This window comes from Mugil cephalus, chromosome 18 (genome assembly GCF_022458985.1).
Source record: "Mugil cephalus isolate CIBA_MC_2020 chromosome 18, CIBA_Mcephalus_1.1, whole genome shotgun sequence".
NCBI lineage: Eukaryota > Metazoa > Chordata > Actinopteri > Mugiliformes > Mugilidae > Mugil > Mugil cephalus.
Genome location: NC_061787.1, coordinates 17,745,856 through 17,767,110, shown reverse-complemented (window position 1 = coordinate 17,767,110; position 21,255 = coordinate 17,745,856). Strand labels below are relative to the sequence as shown.

Sequence of the window (21,255 nt, the reverse complement as noted above, 5' to 3'; positions counted from 1 at the left end):
GCTAATGCTAACTGCGAGCTAACGCAATGTTAGTTACATGTTTCAAGGGGCGTCCAAGCAGAACTACTTTACCCTCCATAGTGGTTCCACTTACTTGTTGTAATATCTTTGTTGGAGAGGCTTCACTTGATAAAGACAGACCAGGCTTTGTCCCTTCTGTGTCCTCCTTTGGTCAAATCGTCCATCCAATGAGTGAGAGTGTAGGGGTCGGTGAATAGAATCCCATCTGCCAACTTTTTAAAATCCTGCTCACGGTCTTAGAGAGTGAGTGCATTAGTATATTCTCTAAAATATGTGTTTTCCTCGTCCATTCTTGCCAAAACAGTCCGTTGAAATATGATAACCAGCGTTTACAGACTATTGTGCTTGAGATGTTTTGCATCCAGTTAAGCCCCGCCCCTCAAAAAAAACCTCACCTTGTTTACAAATCATGAAGGGGTCTATAGGAACACTCCAAGGCTGTGTATGAATCAGCAGAAAGCTGGCCTTTTCACACTTAGTTGTTCATAAAGGGGAAAAGGCAACGAAAACAGTCCTAAAATTCTCTTGACGCAGTGTTCTCTTTAAGTGGAAAATATTGCACTTCAAGTCCACTGAGAAGTAGAAAAGCAAAATCCTATCTGAGTACAGTTCGAAGCTTTCTGCTCCTTAGGAATTTAAATGAGCATTTGTATCTACTGGCAGAAGCATTAAACAAGTACACACAGACATGGAAATAGTTATATGATGTTGAAACAGTGACAGAAATGTTGTAAGAATAACGTGGAAGTGTTGAGTGTATATATGATCTCAGTATTTGCTGGAACCAAGTTAACAGGAACATGGGAAGAGGGCAAAAAAACTAGTGATCCCACTATTCCTTCATTATGACTGCCTTCCTAACATTGTGTAGGTCTCTCTTGTCCCTCCAAAACAGTTGTGACTCATCAGAGAATTGACATGGTCCTTCTGAAGGTGTCCTGTGGTGTCTGATAGCAGATTATTGTTTGTGGGGGACTTTGGGTCCTATGGGTTGAGGGGGTCTCTGTGGATCATACCACAGATACTTGATCAATTTAGGATCTAATAAATTTGGAGGCCAGGTCAACACCTTGTGCTGTTCTTCATGGTCAGTGTATGTTATTGTACAGATGATCGTATTATTGATAATTACTAAATAACAGAAACACGTAAGTGTTTAATTCAATAACGTTTAACAGGACTACTAACATTCTCTTAAATGATCACCTAGTTCAGTTCCAACCTTTCTGATGTCTGTTCAAAATAAAACGGCCATGAAGCTAAGATTTAGTGCAGGATTGTTATATTTCAATGTATTTTTCCCCTAATGTACCTAATGTTATGTCAAGTCAGTGTACTATTGGGATAGCTAAGCAACTTAGGTTTGATGGGTCAGCCCGTGGAGGCTGTTGCACAAAAAAAGCAGATGTCAACAACAACATCAACACCTTCTGTGGTGATTCAGAGCAACTTGTTTGACCTGATTTCCTCCGTTGCAGGGATTGGAAATTGGCCTACTGTATTCTGATTGCCACATAGGTCTATGTTTTATTTAATTTAACTTTTTCATTACCTAACAACAGAAGCTTGTTTGTTTAAAGTAATAACCAGATTTCTGAAATTGAGATGTGATGTTTACATGTTCAAAAACCTTATACATAAACAGTGCGGACAATGGGTTGGATCCTGTGTATTAAAAACAAGGGATCACATACTCATGGTGTGGTTGACAGAACCTGGCCAGATGCTATCTGTGCGTGCCACGCTCTCCTTTTGTCTCAAAAGTCAACCTGTCAGGCTGTTAGTCCGATCCTAATGTCACCTTAGCCTTTACATTTTTTTTTTTTTTTTTTCCAGGAAACAAGGCTGCGGTTGTGACAATGTCTGACCAAGTTCAGGTCATTATTGTCAAATGTGAAACAGGCTTTTTACCAGGTCTTGCTCTATTATGAAACGGCTGCGTGAGGTTGGTCTTTCTGTGTTATTGTGCTACACAAGAAACCCCCTTTTGTGTCTAAGAAAACCAGTAAAAAAGTCCAAATACTTTTCCCTCAAATTAAATTCTGCACTTGCAGCTGACCTAATGTTCACCCACGGTGTCTCAATCTCCTCTCGCCTTCCACAGGTGCCTGGGAAAAAAAGCCCTGCAGGCAGAACAAAGGAAGGTGTCCAGAGAATGGAAATGTCAAATGCAGCACGGGCGAGCCACTGTTAAGCCCTGAATCACACTCCTGAATGCATGGCCACTCTCCGCTGCTAAATGCTAAACTAATTGTGATCCATTCCTGCCTGAAATGATTTGGAAACCATTAGAAACAAGTGTTGAAACTCGAAATGGGATTATTTGTGTTGCATCGCGCAGCAATTTAGAAGCCAATCAATAGACAATGTGCTTAATCTAACTGATTTCAGGACTCACTGTTCACTGGAGGACTTCTGATCCAGACTGAGAGACGGCACAGTCGAGAACCCGATGAACTGAAGTTGTAACGTATGCAGCTGTCTTTAGGACTTGTGTTTCAAGTGACAATGGAAGTAAGTGGAAGTAAAATTCTGTGATATGATGAATTATATGTGATAGAAAAAGGCTTCCATTTCATCTAAGGATGTAGGATTTAAAGGCCTTACCGTCGGGGAGCAGGTGTCGGTCTTTTATAACTATGTTTTATCTGGGATTAAAGTTATGTTGAGTCATTGTGTAGAGTTTACACAATGAAAGCATTCCGTTTTAAATTTGAACGTCTATGTGTCACAGTCTCAAATGAAATATCACGCTGACATTTTCAAATTCCTCACAAGGTTTTTACAGTTGAATAAAAAGATAAAAAGAAATACAAAAAAATATAATTCAGTCGCTCCGCTGACTACATTAGAACTTAATTTAGAACTTGGCACTCAAATTGTGATTTTCTGTTAGCCCTTTAATACCCAGTGTTTTGCCTGTGGTATGTTTACACAAGTGCACTTTGGATTAGCATAATTACGTCACAGTTTGCACTATTAAAAAAGTTCCGAGAGTTTCTGAAAGTTAGGATATTACATTACGGTAAATTCACTTGTACCTCTCCCAGAAGGTTGAAACACTCTTATAACCTGCAGTAATTTGTAATTAATTAACAGAATTTGTTGAAAAAAAATGGCACAAGTCCTCACTCAAGGATGGTTTACTGACTTTTTTGTCGTTAGAATAAGCAAAAAGAAAAGCCAGGCGGGCATTCTGAGGCTTGGGAGTTAAAGGGTTAGAGCGCCTTAAGCTCATTTAAGTTACATCTGTGACCTGCTAGAAATTATCACCAGCATCCCTCCTGTGAGAGTCAAACAAGACATCTCATTTCGTAGGTATTCCAATGTTGATTTGGCCGGCCCCTCTGCCTGAGGTCGTATTGGAACAGCGAGGTTGAGGTTTCTGGCATTCTGCGGCAGGTTCAATTTACTCTTTCCTCCTCTGTTGCCAAAAGCTCTCCCTGTGCATGCCAGAGAATTTGTCAAAGTGTGATACCCCTGCAAGTTGCATCTAGATTTGATTACATCTTACCATAAAATTGGATGACTAGCGCGGTGTTTCCTTTGATAGGATTTTTGACAAGGACAACGTTTGTTGATTTCCAAGGATGCTGGGGTTTGGACAACGACCATCTGATCTGGTCTTTAAGCAAAGCCCTTGTTGCTTGTGTCCTTAGTTTGGAGAAACACCAGTTTGGGTCTTTATAGGAATAAAAACGGTATTTCTTCCTCTACGTCAGGAGTCTTCAATGTTACGCAGACCAAGGATCCCCAGACTGATGTAGAGATTAAGTAGGGACCCTCTACCGACTATATGTGTTCTACATTAAACTCAGCCTAGTGCTATTTATAAATATACATTGTTGTTATCATTTTGCATTCAATATTAAGCTATCCCCTATCCCTTTACTAAAATGTGTTGGATTCGTGTTACTGTGTATTTAAAGAAATATAAATTTGTGGGGGAACAGTTAAAAATATATATTAAAAATGTCAAATCAACAATACATCACATTGTTCAGGCAGTCGACTGAAAATGAGGTTTGAACACACTTCAGTCGCTAGCACGGTTGAACTCAGCTAACACTGAGGACACTGAGGTCATACCATCATGATTCATACCATGGATCAGAGGTGTGAACTAAGTAAACCTATTTCAATTTTCAAAACCCTTTCTACTTCGTCTCCATTGTATTTGAGAGTATTGTACCGTTTTGTTTGTTGTTTTTACATAAACCAGGCAGCTGTAATTAGCTTACAGCAGACTTCTACTTGGATCATGTCAGATACTTCTACACACAAATACACAGTATTTTATGACAAATGAATCAATGTAAAATAGTACAATTTGCCACAAACGAGAAAAGTAACTGGACATGATGACATGAAGGTGGGGAGGTAGGGTTTTAAAAGGAACGGCTGTGGGCAGATATTTTAATGACTAGTGTCTGTGTATCTCATAATAAATTTAAAATTAAGATTTCAGATTTAAATATGTCTGGGGATTATGTAATAATGCAATGATGTTCATAAAGCCCATATAGTTAACAAAGAATACAACTAGATACACTTAACTTAATCTTTGAAAAGCCATGTAAAGTTAATGACTTTGGGATTTCTAAAATCCTGGCTACCGCCTGGTTTCAAGCAACTCAGTGGATACTGACTGACAAAGGGTCAAAGCCCCAAAAATAAATCACACTTGTGTGTCTTTTTTGTGACAGTGGAGATATTGGTTGTAGAAAGATGGAAACACAGTGTGAGGTTTCTAACTTCTGTGTTGACCTCAGTCAGGGGCCGTTTGCAAATCTCCCACCGCTCCGGATATTAGGATAATACTTTGTTTGACGTCCGTCTCGGTGGCACTCCATTTAGAAATAACAGCGCCTACAACATAACAGCGTGATGTAAGAAGTAAGTACAATGATTAGGCTTTTTATCGTGTCACAGAAATGGAAATGTGTAAAGCAGCTCGGGCCTCGTGAAATGCACGGTGCACTGTTTGAGGGGTGATGGATCTCGTCGTGTTTCACCTCCACATTCCGCACCTCACGGTCGCTGTGCTGAAATCAAATAACATCCTCTGCGACAAAAGCTTTGAATTATGCATTGTGGAACTTAAATAGAAGAAAATCTCCATAAAGTCACCAGGTCTGACCAGGGACGCACCAAAAAGGACGGCCAATGACAACCATAACGTCTTGTAAAGCTGTGAAGGACCTACAGTTCATGGACAATACTCCACAACCCCCCTAGGAGCCCCGGCACCTAGCACCACCTTTGAGTCAGATTTATTTCTGTTGATGTTTTCTTGGGTCCTAAACTGCGGTCCTGCTCTAAAACAGGAAAATCACTGAATGTGTTTCTGTTTTTGATCCCTGCTGTAACCTGACTGGACTCCGTTGGAACACTATCTAATCGTAGCTGCTCACTCATCCCTATATGCTAATGGCAGCACAAATAAGCCAATAGGATTCAATTCCCACAGTCGGTTACAGTAACCAATATTCCTGTCAGCATATCCTGTGAGGACAAATTGGGAACATGGTATTGACAAAAGCTAATTTAGTGGAGCAGCCCCCAGAGTGGTGGACTTCGTTTCTCCGGGGCCCGCCAGGCCGCACCATTTGTCATCATTATCATTAGCAACAGGAACTGACCCATGTGCCCACTGCTAAACCCCAAAATAGCTCTGTCCCGCTGCATGTCCTCATACGTTTTTTTTTTTTCCTCAACAGTAATAAAACTGTACCGTTATTTAAATGAGAAACAGCATTTATTCTACCCCTCCAGGCTGCAAAACCCGGCCGAGAAAGCCGCCGCCTATCAGAGAGGCAACCAGCTGAAAGCACCGAGGCGTGACTTCATGCACGGACACACTGCGTACAGCGAGGGCGGATCTGGACGGTAGCCGCTAAGAAAGTAAATCCCAAATCACTCGCAGGGGCACGTAAATCTGAACGGGATGGCCCCGATTCACAATCAGCCCGAGGCAGACGCCTCTCAGCCTGCGAGCGAAGTGCAAATCCACCAAACTGTGTGGCCACATCCCCCTCCACCCCCTTCCACCCCCTCCGCCTCCTCCTCCTCCCCGCTAATCCATTTTCAATCATGCACTTTTTGGATTATGCCTGCATGTAATTCTTCTCAGGTATTGTTTTATAACTTAATATGATATTTCAATTTGGCCGAGCTGGGTTATGGGTTTAGGACGCCGTGCAGGATTGGGTAAGCGGCCGAGGTCTGGAGGCAGCAGATTGGAGAGGAGGGTTGGTGCCAGGCTGAGAGACGCGTGATAAACCTTTGACACAAAGTCCAAATGCAGCAGGTGCGTAAAGGTGGCGAGGCCGACCCGATTCAGTCATTCCGAGGCACGCCACGTTGCACCGTGAGCCCTGCATTGGTCCTGACTCTCACTTACAGATGCTAAGTAGAGGGAAAACTCAGATGCTTCCATCTTGACTGACCCTTTTCACATCGTGTAATGCTGAAATATATCATAATGCGGAGAATTCTTCCGTTTGAGATTAGATTAAACGCTGACAATGAAGTAGCCACTTCACTGACTTTTCCAGTGCTTCATTTCATCATTTCAAAAGGAAAATGCTGTTTCCATGATGCACTACTTCTGGATAATTTGCAGCCTGGCAGGGATGTAACAACCGCACTTATAAATGTAACAGATTCTTCTGTGTAAACAGTAGGGCAGATCTTACAAGGCTGAAAAATGTGTGACTTACAGTATTGTGTTTTTACTGAAGAGGTTTCTACATATCCACATTCATCACAGAGTAAGCAGTCTTATGAGGCACCCATGAAACAGATTTAGGGGTTGCTTGCCTTGCTATCCCGCAGCCATGGACGTAAAGAGGATTCAAACCAGTGAACGTGCAGCGTGCTCCTCTCTAACCGCTAGTCCACTGCGCTCACACCTATCTTCTGCAACAAGAATCCTCCAGCAGATGGTGCGGCCACACACAGAGCGCTGACCTCGACATCATGGAGTCAGTCTGGGATTACATGACACCGACTAAACCCGCCGAAGAACTGTTGAAAGTTTGCCAAGACGCTTGAAACATGTCTCCGGCCAAGTACCTGGATATCACCGAATACTGGTTCAGTCATTTTGAATGAACAGAGAATTAGAAACTCGCTTTTCTAATTTTAAGTTAAAACTTAAACCCTTTGTGCTTAAACTATACTTTTCTGTTAACACACCCGTGTTTATGCCAGTGCAGGACTTTAACTTTTTAGTTTAGATTTTACTTTTTTTTTTTGGAATACTCCTTTCACTGCTGGAAGTCACCACTGTCTGTTCTGTAAGTTTTCCCTGAATTTGCATCTTTCCGCCTCAGCCCCGTGCGCTCCCGATGACACAGCTGTATTCTGCCACATAAAAGTCTGTGGAACACTAGCTTAAATGCAATATATTTTTTATGAATAACCTGCCGCTCTCCTGCCCCCCCTCCTCCCTCAACCTCCCGGACTAACAAACACACCCCTCCGGATAAAGGCAACATTACCCTCCATTGAAGAGGCGAAAAAATTCAATACTTCTGTGCTTGGCGTCCGCCAGACAGGGAAGTGCAAAAACAGCTTTGCCCATCAATTTTCTAATAATCATCATGAGGTACGACAAGAGGAAGAAGAAGGGAGGAAGGGGGAGAAGAAACTGGAGTGGAGGTGGGATATTGGAAGATGGGGTCGTGTGATTACGGGTCTCTCAAGTAAAGAGCCGGGTTGGATTTTACGGCTTTGTCTCGGCAAATCTGTGAATAAAAACACTCCCCCTTGTTCAGACATATCCTCCTTTCGCGCCCCTCGCCGACCTTTAGCACGCCACAACTGACACAGCCGTACCTTAACATGTTGTTCAAGTGTTAGCCTTTTATTAGCCCCTTGCCTTCATTCACAGAACCCCGCGTGCAAAACCCAGTCTGCCCCGAAGCTGAGAGTTCTCGGGCCTTGAAGAAAAGACAGAAAAGAGCTTAACAGTCTGCGGATGAGCTTCAGAAAGTGTATTGTGAGGGAACATTTTATATGGTGTCTTTGTATTGAGTCAATAAATGGGAATTAAATGTGCTCTTTGGTAGCTTTCCACTGTGCTCTCCTCTTTCTTGTCGCTGAGTGAATTAGAAAAGGAGGTTCATGTCAGGCAAGTTGCCCTTGGGCTCGCAGAGGAGAGCGAAAAAAGGGAGGGAGGCAGCCGGGAGAAGAGCTGTCTCCACCGCTGCCCTGTATCCTTAACCTTTCCCCTGCAACACGAGTTAAAGATGAACTGAGGGAGATCTTAACCGTCCAGCAGAACAATATGTTTGGGCGGTGCAGGGTTCATAGATTAATGACTCAACTAGCCCTCTATTGGAGATACGTTCCCTTGAAAAACCTTGGTGGCCCGCATGCCGCTTTAGAAGTCCAGCCCGTCAGCTGGTGACTGCTGGCAAGTGAGCGGCTGACGTGATATTTTCTTTTCAGTTGCCTCACTGCACGTTTCTGTTGAATTTCTCCAGTGATTTGCTTGCGTAAGCCCCCTAATGTGGAAATGCGTTATCCATTCCCGGCTGTATGATTCACTGCACCGGAGACCTGTCCAAGGATGTGTCCATGCCCCCTGTGCAGCAGATAGATGCAGGGAAAAGCCATACATTACTTTATGCAGCTGTTGCAAATTAACAATGCTATCTACAACAGTGGCTCAAAATGTCAGAAGTGGTTTTCCAGTCTTTGTAAGTGATTCCTCATTAGCAGCAAGCTTTTAATTTCATCCTTTTTGTGTATTAAATGAATCATCCTCAACAGGGTTTCCAATAACTAAAGGTAACTAAATAACTAAATGATTTAGATAATGAAACATCTCATGTGTGACTGGGATGATATCCCCAAAACGACACGATTCATAAAATAATTAAAGCGTGCATAGTTTCTGTGCATGGCTGCATTCGGCTGCATGCTCGCTGGCTTCAGCAAAGAATTAAACTTCAGGTGAAAGTCAGTTGTCAAAGCCTCACCGCCTCATTGTGTCTGAGAGCAGTGAGCCTGGTCACTCTCTGTAGTCTCGGAGGCTCCTTTTTCCCGAGCCACTCGGAATCTTATATTTCTTTTTGTCAACCACTCGCTTGCTTTTTGATCAACTTTTTTTTTCCTTTTTTCTTTTCTTTTTTTTTAAATAGGTGCCGACTGGTTTTGGAGGGTTACTCCTGCGAAATCTGCACCTGTGCGTCCGGCTCTAAGTGACGCTGCGCCGGCACGGAGAGCTCTCCTCCATTCCCCGGGAGCGGCGGAGACAAGAGGGTCGCTCCCACGCCGAGGTCTCCTTGTTCCTGCGCCGTGCTGAAGATGTCCCGTTTTAAAGCGGATTTATTTGGCTGCAACAGGCGACCCGACCGGCTGTTCTCGACGGTATGAAGCACTGAGAACCCAGGTGAGAGGCTCAGACGGCCGTTCTCTTCTGATTTCATTAATCTCCAACTGGACGGTGGGGCGCGTAAACTTTTGAAGCTCCGCTACGACGCGCGCCGCGTGGGTGGCCAAATTGTGCGTCGTGATTAGAGAAAATAATCCGGCAATTTTGAGGAGCAGCTGTTTTTTTTTTTTTTTTTTTTTTTTTTTTGAAGGTTATATATCTGCTTTGATTGAGCTCTTCCTCTCCCGTGCGCGAAGATGTGGGCTAGTACTCAGCAGAAGCTTCACTCGTGGTGGTCAGATAGAAGCCAGGTGTAACCTTAAAGCTGCTGCGTGCGTTGCAAACGGAACAGACGAGTTACATCTGCTTTTATTCAGTTTTGTGCATAATTCACCAATATGCTTTGTTTACCGGACACCTGGACGCGTAATGGGGGCAACAGGAACAAGAAATTAGAAATGCATAAAATGCATGACAACGCTCTTGCTCTTGTGTGACTGGAAACCCACTCCGTCTTTACACTGCCTTTTAAATCAAATCCTTCTGTGGCAACTTTGACGCACGTTCCCTTCAAGCTCTGTCTGTCTTTACCTCCGACAATACCCCCGAATATTACAGGCACTGGCACAGGGCAGAGTGATGAATGTGCGGGGGTGATTAGGGGCCTCTCTGGGCCCATAGAGGCTGGATACGGGCTGTACACATCGGCGCATTCAGCTGTGTAGAGGGTTGTCGAGCTGCTGCGAGGTTAACCTGCGCGCCAAGTGTCATGACCTGACTCCTTCTAGCACCCACCCCACCCCCCACCATTCTCCCCTTCCTCTCAGTCCGTGGTAATCAATTAAGGTGTGAGAATGTAACTTGCTTCAGGAGCTTGATTTAAAAATAAATAAATAAATAAATCTCTTCCTTTTTCTATTGTAGGCTGCAGATGAAGCAGAATGTATTTTAAGCTCCGTAATCAGTCATCTAATTTGCCACGAGAAGAAGGCGTGAGTTTCTAACAGCAGATGGGCGATTTCCTAAATGATGATGAGTTCGTGACCTCCTATTTATACATTTATTGATCTATATATTGCCCATCTATCCACGGACAAGTGAACTTTTATAATTTTAGAATGATACCTTCACTCACCCTTCTTTATTCTTTATTCTGATTAGGATATGCACGCGTATCTCGTTTTTTATTTGTTTACGCAAGGATTTGGAGCAGTTACGCACAATTCTGCCTGTAGTAAACGGGTTTGCATTGGTTATTAACATGTGAAATTATGCACTTGGATGTGGCCGCCCATTACGGTTTGCTCCTTTGAGGACTCAAAAACACAAATATATGAACAACAGTCTTCTGTTGACGTTATCGGTTGGCTGTTGAGCAATAATCACACAGCGTCCCGATTTTTCCTCCTCCTATTTGCCCGGATGCTGAAATTCCCTTGAGACCGAATGCTCGCCGGCATTTGTTGGATAATTTAACGAGATCCAGCTACTCGCGTAAACTCCACTAAAAGAGGTTCAACTACAGGCGATCCTCCTCCCCTCTGAGTTTCCACCGGGTCCCGAAGGAGGATGGTGCGTGTTGATGCCTGTGAGGGGGTGGGTGGGGGTTGGAGGCGAGGTGGAGAAGGGCTGGAGGGGTGGGGAGAGAAACCATAGGTGTGCGCGGGGGAGAAAGAAACAAGCTGAGTGTGCGTCTCATCTAATAGAGCCTCGGAGCGCATTATCTTCCCCGCCATCTCCGTCTGGGCGGTTGGTGCTGCGCCGTGCCGGGGAAAACGGCCGGGAGAAGATGCGTTGACTCGAGCGGATATTCTCAGCAGCCGAGACTAATTGGTGTGATTCATGTCCCCGTTGAGTGGTCGAAGCCTATTCGTAGCCAGGGATAAGGAGAGAAAGAGAGAGGGGACGAGATACGCGCAGAGATCCGCAGGCAGGAGTCTTTGGAAATGAAGGAATTATAAAGAGGTCTAAAAAGAGGAGTAAGACGCGCCAGCAAGTCAAAGTTTCTTTTGCAGCAGTCGGGTTTCTTTCTTTTTTTCTGCGGACATCACTGTGTCCTCAGACGGACGCCGTGATGGAATGACACTTGGAGAGAGCGTGATGGACACTTTGGCACCGGGGCTCCTGCTAAAGAAATCCTCCAGTTCACACCAGGCGCGATGCTGACCCAGCCCTCGGGACGGTGATCAGTCATTTGTTTTGAAGTGGCAGGAAAATCCTCCTCTTGATCGAAACAAGAGCGAGAGATGGTGCGCACAGCGATTCCTCCGAGACTGACGTGCGCACTCATCACATTGCCGTTAAGGAGCGCATCTTAAAGAGCTTCATTCTTCATTCATGTTCATTCTGCTGCTCTGAACTTGTTGAACGGCGTTAAAAGAGCAGCGGGGACGGGGAGCGCTCGGTCCAACAGGGACAATCCCAGAAAGGTGAGTTTTCTCTTCGCTTTTAAAGTTTACTTTTGCGGGGTTGAAGCGTCATTCGCACCGTCCTCTTATAGCTCGTGAAGTTTTTGGCTCTGTCTTGGATGCATTTATCTCCAACACCGAACCCAGCACAAGGAAGAGACTGGCAGCTGTTCATCTACAATTTGTACAACTTTTAAGGTATTCCCACTCACTTGAGACTTGTTAATATTTGGAAATGTGGCGACCTTGAATGCATCCAAAAGTTGACACCCGTTTTTTTAAGAAGCGCCCCCTTGTGGTACGTCTTACGAAACCTTTGCCTATCTGTCACGCATAATTACATTGGTGTCACACTGCAGCCAACAGGCCTACCTTAAATAGCATACGTCTTTACATCAGCACCTCCTTGCAGTCGAATTTGTTTCCGTGCACGCTTTCAGTGTTGCTCACTTTATAATTTTTGTGTTTGTTTTTAAATTTTATATAAGCGGTAGCTTTTCATTTAACTCTAACATGCTTGATTTCATCGCAGCTTTACAGCCTGATGAGTTTGACTCCAAGCGGATATTTAACGCATCAGTCTGTGGGAGTTGCCGTGCATGGGAGTCAGAATCTGGCTGCACGATTTTACCTTGGCCTTCAACTGCATAATGGCCAAAAATTACTATGTGATGCTTTTAACTGCCAAAACATGATTGCTCCTGGGTTCAGGATCCATCCAAATTGGACGAACACATCGTGCATTTGAAGTGGAACATTTGAAGTAATAAGAAATAAACAGATAACAGCTGTTCACCTGCAGGAATACTACACTCCACTCGCAGTGGAAACAAACAATCGTATTAGATTCCAGTTAGCAACTCCTAATCACAAGTCATTTTCTTTACCTAGCATGACTGCAGTCTATTTTAAGATTTTTTTTTTACACATTCCATAAATAATAATAGGTAATAATGAGTCACCTTTAAAGCAGCTGTCGCTTTAAACCTTTAAACCGTGTGATGGTTCCAGCCTTTTCACAATATTGTCAGCTCGAGAGAGCTACCTGGGCGAGCACATTCTTTAGAGCTAAAGTGGACATTTTGAGTATCCAGACATGTCACTGTGGTTGCAGAATAATGTGCTAGCAGCCTTTTAGGAAAAGTGTCTTTAATAATGCATAAGGTGTTCCTGTGTCGCAAAAGAGAAGTGTTCTTGGTGGCGAGGAAGAGGCAGAGAGAGAGAGACAGGGAGAGAGGGATGGATGGCTGAAGAGAGGGAGAGATGGAGGGAGGGAGGGAGGGTGGCAGAGGCGTGATCTTGTCTGGCTGTGTCATTGGGCGCCCCGTGTGCCGCTGTGCATCTGGCGCTGGAGTAACTGACGCCCGAGGGTGTTCAGCTCAACTCGGGGCAGCGTCGCCACAGTCACCCTGTCAAGAGTGCTGCTCTCCCTCTCGTACAGAACTGCGTGAGGCAGCTTCGGCGGCTCAGGGGGAGGGGGGGGTGAGGTGAATGGGGCTGGAAAGAGGGAGTGATGGAGGGTTGTGGCAGATGCAGCTGGTGGAGGAAAGAGAAATACGTCCTCAGCAGTCAGGGACTCTCGTGCCTTTTGAGGCCTGGCCTGTCTGGCTCCGGCAGAGTGTGGGTTTGAAGGGTGGCGGCGGCCTCATACAGCGAGTTCACGCACAGCTTTGTGATACCCGGCACTGTTCAGTTTCTACTTATTATTGTTTTGTTTTTTTTTCTTCGCTATTTTCTCACAAGAGCCTAAAAGCTTTTCAAGCACGAACAAAGAAGACTGTAAAAGCATTTGATGAGACGTGCAAATAAAAGTAGAAATCAAGCCCCTGCACACAGACAGTTTGTCTAACCCTTCTCTTGAACCAGCCCACCCGTCCTCGGCTCACACTCTTTTAACCAACTGTCAGCGCTCCACACATTCGCTACCTGTCGTCATTATTAAAAGATCATAAGCCTGCCGATTCGGGGCGGCGACATTTTAAGAAGCGGGAAAGATTGCTAAGTGATGGACTGACTCGGAGGCAAGCCCCAGGGATGCATTATAGGCGTGCTCACTGTTCCACGGGAACGCTGGCTGTCATGTTTGCAGGGCCACGCTCCACTCTTCTTATGTTTATTCATGAGGACAGCGGCCCTATTGGCAGGTTGTTAACAGGCGAGATTAGGGATTCTGGAAAGGAAGGCAGAGGAATCTGGTGAGCAGAGCACAAAGAGCAGACAGGAGGCTTTTTTTTTCTGAAGCTGGGCCAGCTTCTATCTTTATCTATCTTTTATCTGTTTCTTACTGTCTGCCCTTCTGTCCTCCTCTCCTTCTCTCTCCTGCGCTCTTCTGGTTTCTCTTTTAGTAAAGGTGCTGGTGGAGAATATGAAACAGGTGCAGTCAGAGAAGATGAAAGTAGAGGCAGGACAGAAGCAGGGTCAGAAATTGCCCTTGAAAGCGCATAAACTGTGTGAAATTAAAAACGAAAGACGGGAATATAGCACAGATATCAGTAACCAAGTGGTTTATTAATTATTCCACTTACAAATTTTAAGCTTATATTAACTTTTTTTTTAGCTGGCTAAATAAGCACAAGTAAGTACAAGTACTGCCCCCCCGAGAGCCTCGGTAGACTGGAGGGATTATGAGCAGACAGTTCTCTCCAGTGAGGAGGGGAAAAAAAGTCTTTTTGTTCGGTTAACAAGTAAGAAATGCAGTGTGGAGCAGTCGAAAATGTTGGCACTACACGGCCGAGAGCGGGAGAAAAAGCTGAGCCCACACAAACCACTGGTCAAAAAAATATAAAACAATCAATAAGGGCAAAAAATGAAGTGGTTAGGGACAGAGGGGTGGAAAAAACAGAGTGTGTAGCTGCCGAAGTCAACCATAAAATACGAGAATTACAACATCTGAAAGCCTCATGACTCGCAGACCCGGTTCACACGGACACATGCGTGAGTTCTAGTTTTAAAAGTGAGCGGAGGAGAGAAAAAAAAAAAAGAAGAGCGGGGAATAAATTGAAGGATGTGTTCCTTCATTAGTTTATTTGATGACATGCATGATTTACAAGGGACTCCCACCAGCAGCGAGGGCTCCGGGGACGAGCGTGCAACGCTTCCCTCTTGATTTGGAGAAACACTCGGTCACGCTCGAGTGGCCTCGGGGATGAAATGGAAGCGGACACCGGGGGATGTTCCCCAGCCCCAGAGACAGGCGAGCGGCCGGGTGCAAAAGGGTGTCTGTTTGGGTGGGCGTCGACCTCACCAGCCGAACAACCTCCGTTCCAATCCGACCGCGCTCTGTGAAATATTCATGTGTTTAAATATAAAAATCTTGCAGGTCTCAGCACTGGTGGGTTGATACCCGCGGTGCTCTGTGGTTTCAGGCATGCCGTGACTGCGCGTCTCACGAGCTGGTTTACTGTATGAGGTTTACTGGCACTCGTAATATATTTAACCTGTAGCATTTATAAACCTGTTCTCATGCAGGTTTCCAGAATGCATGTAGCAGATTTTAGACTACACACTTCTACAGACACGCTACCTATTTGCTATCTCTTAAATTGGTTGAGGTCCTTGGTGCTCCACCACAAAATTGCTGCTTAACTTTTAGGAAAGTAAAAGTTTTACAGTTCACAACTATTTTGGACCATTTGTTCTTCAGGTTCTGTGCCTCGAGACACTAAGCATCAAGGAGTAGATTCCTTCAAGTGGATTCACAGTGGAAATATAACCATGGCGTCCAAAGGTTAGAGGATCAGAAGTATTTGGATTCACTTGAAGCCAAACCATATGACCTGAAGTCTTTAACCACAGACATCAGCAGACCGTTCCCCGGTGATGGCCTTCTCCTCAGCTCTCACATCTTATTGCTCTCTCTCTGCCTCTACTCTCAGCTGACTGACTCGGCCAGTCAAGGATGTTCCACCTTTTCACCCTTAAAAGCTCTTCGGTCGCCTCAGATGCGTATTTAGCATTGACCTGACATGAATTTGAGCGTGAGTAACGCTCGCTGTAAACCTCTGCGGGGGAGTCGTCAATGAAGGCCAGTGTGCCGCCTCCATTGACAGCCAAACACGATGAACCACGAGGCCCGTCTCTGGGGCCACGAACTCTTTAAGTGTGAGTTTTGTTTCATCGTTTTATGGAACTTCTTTCTGTTTGTATGTTTATGTAAACTGCAGTTGGCCTTTGGGTCTTTGAGGCTTACCGGGGGTTTGCACCTTGCGGTGAACCCTCTGAGGCTTTGCTCATGAAGTCTTCTCTTGATTGTTGACAAGGAAGCGTGTGCGCCTACATCCTGGAGCGAATCCTTGACTCGCTGTTCAGTCAAGCAGTCAAGGTTTTTCTTCACCATGCAAATCATTTTCTGCTCATCCACGAGACTTGTGCTCCTCCATCTATCAGGTTGTCATCTTCCTGTGCACACTTTTTATTTATTTATTTAGGTTTTTTTTATTGCACCCAACTGAGGATTTTGACAAACCAGCTGCCTTTCATATCTCTCTGGTAGATTTTTGAGCCTTATTGCCATCTTATACAGTCACCGCATTTTGACTCTCAACTCCACCTTCATCTTGTTCCAGAATCGGGCGTGTTTCCATGTGTGGGCTGGTGTGAACACAGCAATCGCACTCTGTTCTCAAACTAGTAATGGAGCTGAGAGGGTGGCCCAAACCAGCTTGTATTCTTTGCAAGTAGAACACATATTAGCCACGAACCAACACAATGACTATTGTAACAATACAACTAAGCAGCTCCGTCACGGGTGTGTGGCAGAATTAGTGCACCTTCTCAGCATATACATTGATCAGCCACAACATTACAACCACTAATAGGAGATGTAAATAACACTGACCATCTTATGACAACTCAGTGTTCTGCTGGGAAACTCTTGGACCTAGAATTCACGTGGATATTACTTAGACATGTAGCACCCACGGAGACCAGACCAGGAAAACTACCTACCATAATTCTCGTAATACAGAAGTCCTCTGATAAAACTAATCCAGCACGAATCCACATCTCTGCAATTCAGGGTTGATGAGTTTTTACTTTTTTTTCTGCCTCTTTGTCACTTAGGAATTATGAAGGATGTGCTATAAGTCAAAGTTTGGACAGATGTTAAAACACACAGTGGAGATGTCACCCAGGATAAATAGTAAAATAATAAATAAAATGTTAGGTAGGGGCGGTGTTACCTCAGCCAGTGGAGCGCACGCCACACGTGCTGAGGCTATATTCCTCTCTGCAGGCGGCCCCGGTTCAAGTCCTGCATCGCGTACCCTTTCCTGCGTGTCTCCTCCCTGCCTCCATTCCTGTCCATCTCTCTACTTGACTGTCAATAAAGGCTAAAATGCTTTAATATAATAATAATAATAATAATAGGTAAAGTATATGTTTTATCATCCATTATAATTTGCAAAGTAATTAAAACTGTCTCTGACATGCAGTAGAGTGAAATGGGAAGTAGCAGAGCCATAACAATGAAATGTAAATTTGGGTAAAACGCAGAGTTTGTTTGGCCCGTGTGAATGTGCCACATGAAACACAGACGTAGGGAGTAATATCTGAATCCCAGGACGTCTTTAGGTAAAACTGAACCCGTGCAAAAAAGGCTCTACACAATTTTGGGAGGGTGGTCATAATGTTTTGCTTGATCAGCGCATATGATAGTACAAGAGAAAATATTTACTGAACCTTTTTTATATATATACACTACCAGTCAAACATTTGGACACAGCTTCTCATTCAATTCATTGAGAAAGTGTGTCCAAACTTTTGACTGGTAGCGTACATATATATATATATATGTGCATGATTATATGAAGTCATACGCACACACGTATATATTTCCATACATGAAAGAATTTCCTGCACGCGCTCCTCCTCTGACGTCCTGAGTCTTGATCGATGGTTGGAGGAAACGGCCAGCCCTAAAATAAACCCTTTTTCTCGCTTAAAATGCACGTCCACACTTCTTCCATCTGCTCTCCTTTCCTCCACCTCACCTCGTCTCCTTGGGGCGACGGAGGGTTATAAGCGGGGAGTAATGAGAGGAAGGGGCCGCTGTGTCCGGGATGGAGGAGTAATAATGACCCAGCTTTTGTGATCTCTATTGCTTGTTATCGAAGCCCTCGCCAGGGCTTGTTGTCTCATTACCCGTGACTCGAGCCGCTTTTTATCCAGGGGTTGCACATGAGCAATGCGCACGCACTCTTAACACGCTTTTTGTGGCCATCTCTTTCGCCTCCGTCTTAACATGGTAATATTATGTCTCTTAATGGGAACAGGGAGCTCTGTGCCAAGAGTTCCTCTGGATAATTGGCTGCTTCCTCACCTGCTGACATCCCTCCCATTGACATTCTTACATTTTACATTTAAGGTGCTTCATTTCTTCGCCCCACCTTAACCTCCTCCTTCCTCTGTCCTCTGACTTACTGTACAACACATGCTCTCGCGTTTTATAGTTTTACACCCGTGCTTCTAATAAAAACCATGGATTAAATGCAATTTTCTTTTGTACTACAATAAATGCTAAAAACATTTTTTTTGAAGGACATATACACTAAAAGGCTGTGGTATTATTTTTCCAGTTCGCATTCAACGTTTGAATATCTCACATTCACCACATTTCTCTGCCTATATCATTTTGTTTCCAGTAGCATTAATGGATATCTTCCCATCTTGGCTGCTGTGCACTGTGGTGTATTTGTATGCTGCTGAGGTTTTGCCCCTGACCTTGGCTGTTCCTTAAAGTGATGATTTACATTCAATCAGATTGAAATGACTCTGAATGGCACGGCCCCCGAAACACAGAAACAGCCCCATATCCACCATACATCTCTGTACCATGCATCCCATTTACATTTTGAGAGGCACATAAAAATAGGATTATTGCCATATCCCCATACGTACATGTGAAGTATTGCTAAGTGTGCCTTTACGCTGCCGTCTTTCAGCGGGGCCCCTACAACTCAACGTCTCATGTTCACATTTTATCACGTCCTATATAATGAAGACCGCACATGGAAGTTGCGTGATAGTTTTAACACATCAGGTGGCATATTAAATGTGCAGCTCCTTTGTAACGAGGATTATTTTCCATATATTGTCTCTCTTGAATTGTCATATTAAATATACTGTATGCCACCGTATAATTACTCCACAGCGGGTGCTCCGCTTCGCATCCTGGATATCTTGTTAATTCTAAGAAATCCACATTTCATTCTCTGTGAAAAATCACGTGTGTGGTGTGTTAATGTAATCTGATTTTAGTGACACTATTGCTGTTCTCTTTAATTTAATGAGTAGATGCAGCATTAAGTCTAATCTCATCTAACCTGCTCTAATCTAATCTAATGTAAAAGATCATTTGAATTAATAAGCAATATTTCTGAACGGTGTGTTATGTCGTGTGTGACTGAAGTCTGTCCCTGGTGTTCCCCTCCCTCTGGTCTCATGTGTGTATCCACCGACCTAACTACTGCCGACATACCAAGGGATCATGTAATGCTGAGCATTTATTTCAAAACCTAAGTGTGAACCTGCCAATACGAGGAGCAGTGAAAGGATAAAAGGGAGCAGCAAAGTAAAGCTGATGTCTAGTTGTGTTTAAGTAGGCGTTTCAAAACAAAAACTTCAGACAAAAGGAAAAGCGAGGCCGCGGCCCACGTCTGGCAGTTATAAATGGATGCTATCCACCCTATGAAGTAAATCACTGTGTGTGATATATAGTGCTATGGCTTCTGCTATGGCCTTAAAGCCTGAAAGCTACCTGCTCACATAGGACTGTTGTAGGGTAAATTGAGCAACATCAAGGTACAGTGAAACTCTTGTGTTGCTGTATTTTGAAAAGGTAAATGTATTAATTATTCACTCCATTAAACTTTTGTGTATTTACTGTCATTTGCCTTTCAAATGTCTGCCCACTACTTTTTATGTGTACAAATGAATGTAGCAAGGCCAGGAAGTCTAACTGTAAACAGTAAAAGTCTGCATTAGGGCTGTCAAGGTTAACGTTTATTAATGCAAGCACACAGCTGGGGGCCCTTCAACCCTCTCCACCTCCAAACACATACAAGCTTTCAACAGCCATAGTTAAATAGATGGTTGTTGGTGGTAATAATTGAAGAAATTAAAATAAACTCTATAAAGAAAGTATATTTGTCTGCTCCCATGTTGACAAAAACATGAATACTTTCATTTAAGTTACAGCTAAAAAGCGAGATTAATTTGCATTAACTATGGAAATCGTGTGATTATTAGCGATTAACTGTTTTAATCTTCTGACTGAACATTTTAAACACCACCAACAACGTTAACGAGAGCTTGATCAAGACAGACAGTGGAGATGGCCACACTTAGCTTGTAGCTTGTATTGCTCATAGTGTGAATGCATGATTAGGGCGGGGCTTTTTTTTCTCTTTAGCATTAACTTAGCATTAAGGCCCAGCATAAGATATACAGGGATTTTTTTTAAAACTGTGAAGTACCTGAATTAAAATATAGAGTTGGTTTCATTTCAGCTCATTTTTCTTTTAAACTCATCTCTGGAGCAAGCGGCCATTTTTACCTCCAAAAAGATAGTAGTGGAGCATTAGCCCATCAAAGGCATTGTCTTTATAGGATTTTCACCCATCAGATGGAAAAAAAATGAATGATAACTGTTGCCCCACATCTAATGGATAGCAACTGCCAGATCAGCTTTTTAAAGGTATATTATGTCGATCTGGTGCTTACAGAATGCTGCTTTTCAAATATATATTATTAATGAGCCCCTAGATCTGACTCCAGTGCTCAGTGATAGCCATTTAGGTATCATAATACACCTGCTGCTGCCAACATTTATTTTTTGAGCTACTTTAGGCACAACTGTGTTCATTCTTTGCTCAAATTAAGGCAAGTATACAGTCTCACATTTCCCATTTGTGAGTCTCACAATAAGGCAGTGGGATTCCTAATGAGAGGATGCAGGAAATGGAATCAATGAATATTATGAATCAATATCAGATCTTTCGAATTGGAAAATCTATTTTTTAAAAGTCAGCCCTACTACAGATGCATTGTATTGATGTGTGTGTGCCCTCGCTTCGCCTTTATTAAATCTTTATTTGTGTATTTTTATCTACACTGTGCAGTTGTGGCACATTTCCAATTGTATAACCAGCAGAGTGAGTCTACAACATTAAGAAGAGTCCAGTATTCATGATAAGGTTGCTCTATGGTTAAATATTGCCACGGCCACATAAAACATGGGATTTCTTCATGTTCTTCACGCTCTTTCTGGTCCCAGCCCATACAGTGTGGGTGTGTTTGTGAGGTGCGAGGAGAGTTTGGAGGGCCGCGGGAAATGCTGCAACAGTGTAGGCTCGGTACTTCTGAGTGCGGTGGTGGTTTGGTGTGAAAGCACCCGGATCCGGTTTACCCTGATGGCCTGGCTTACTGATTTTCTGTGTTTTG

General features: G+C 43.8%; 1 protein-coding gene across 9 annotated transcripts in view; it reads left to right on the top strand.

Moving 5' to 3' along the window:
* The first annotated feature begins 8,939 nt into the window (after positions 1-8,939).
* The window catches only part of ntng1a (netrin g1a), a 105,291-nt gene continuing 92,975 nt past the window's right edge, over positions 8,940-21,255 (top strand). For 8 of the 9 annotated variants that reach the window (XM_047568656.1, XM_047568652.1, XM_047568647.1 and 5 more), the window contains exon 1: positions 11,057-11,835. The gene's annotated coding sequence lies outside the window, so the exon portion shown is untranslated. Of the gene's footprint in view, positions 9,425-11,056; positions 11,836-21,255 lie in introns of those variants that run through there. The other variant, XM_047568648.1, reaches the window with a different exon arrangement.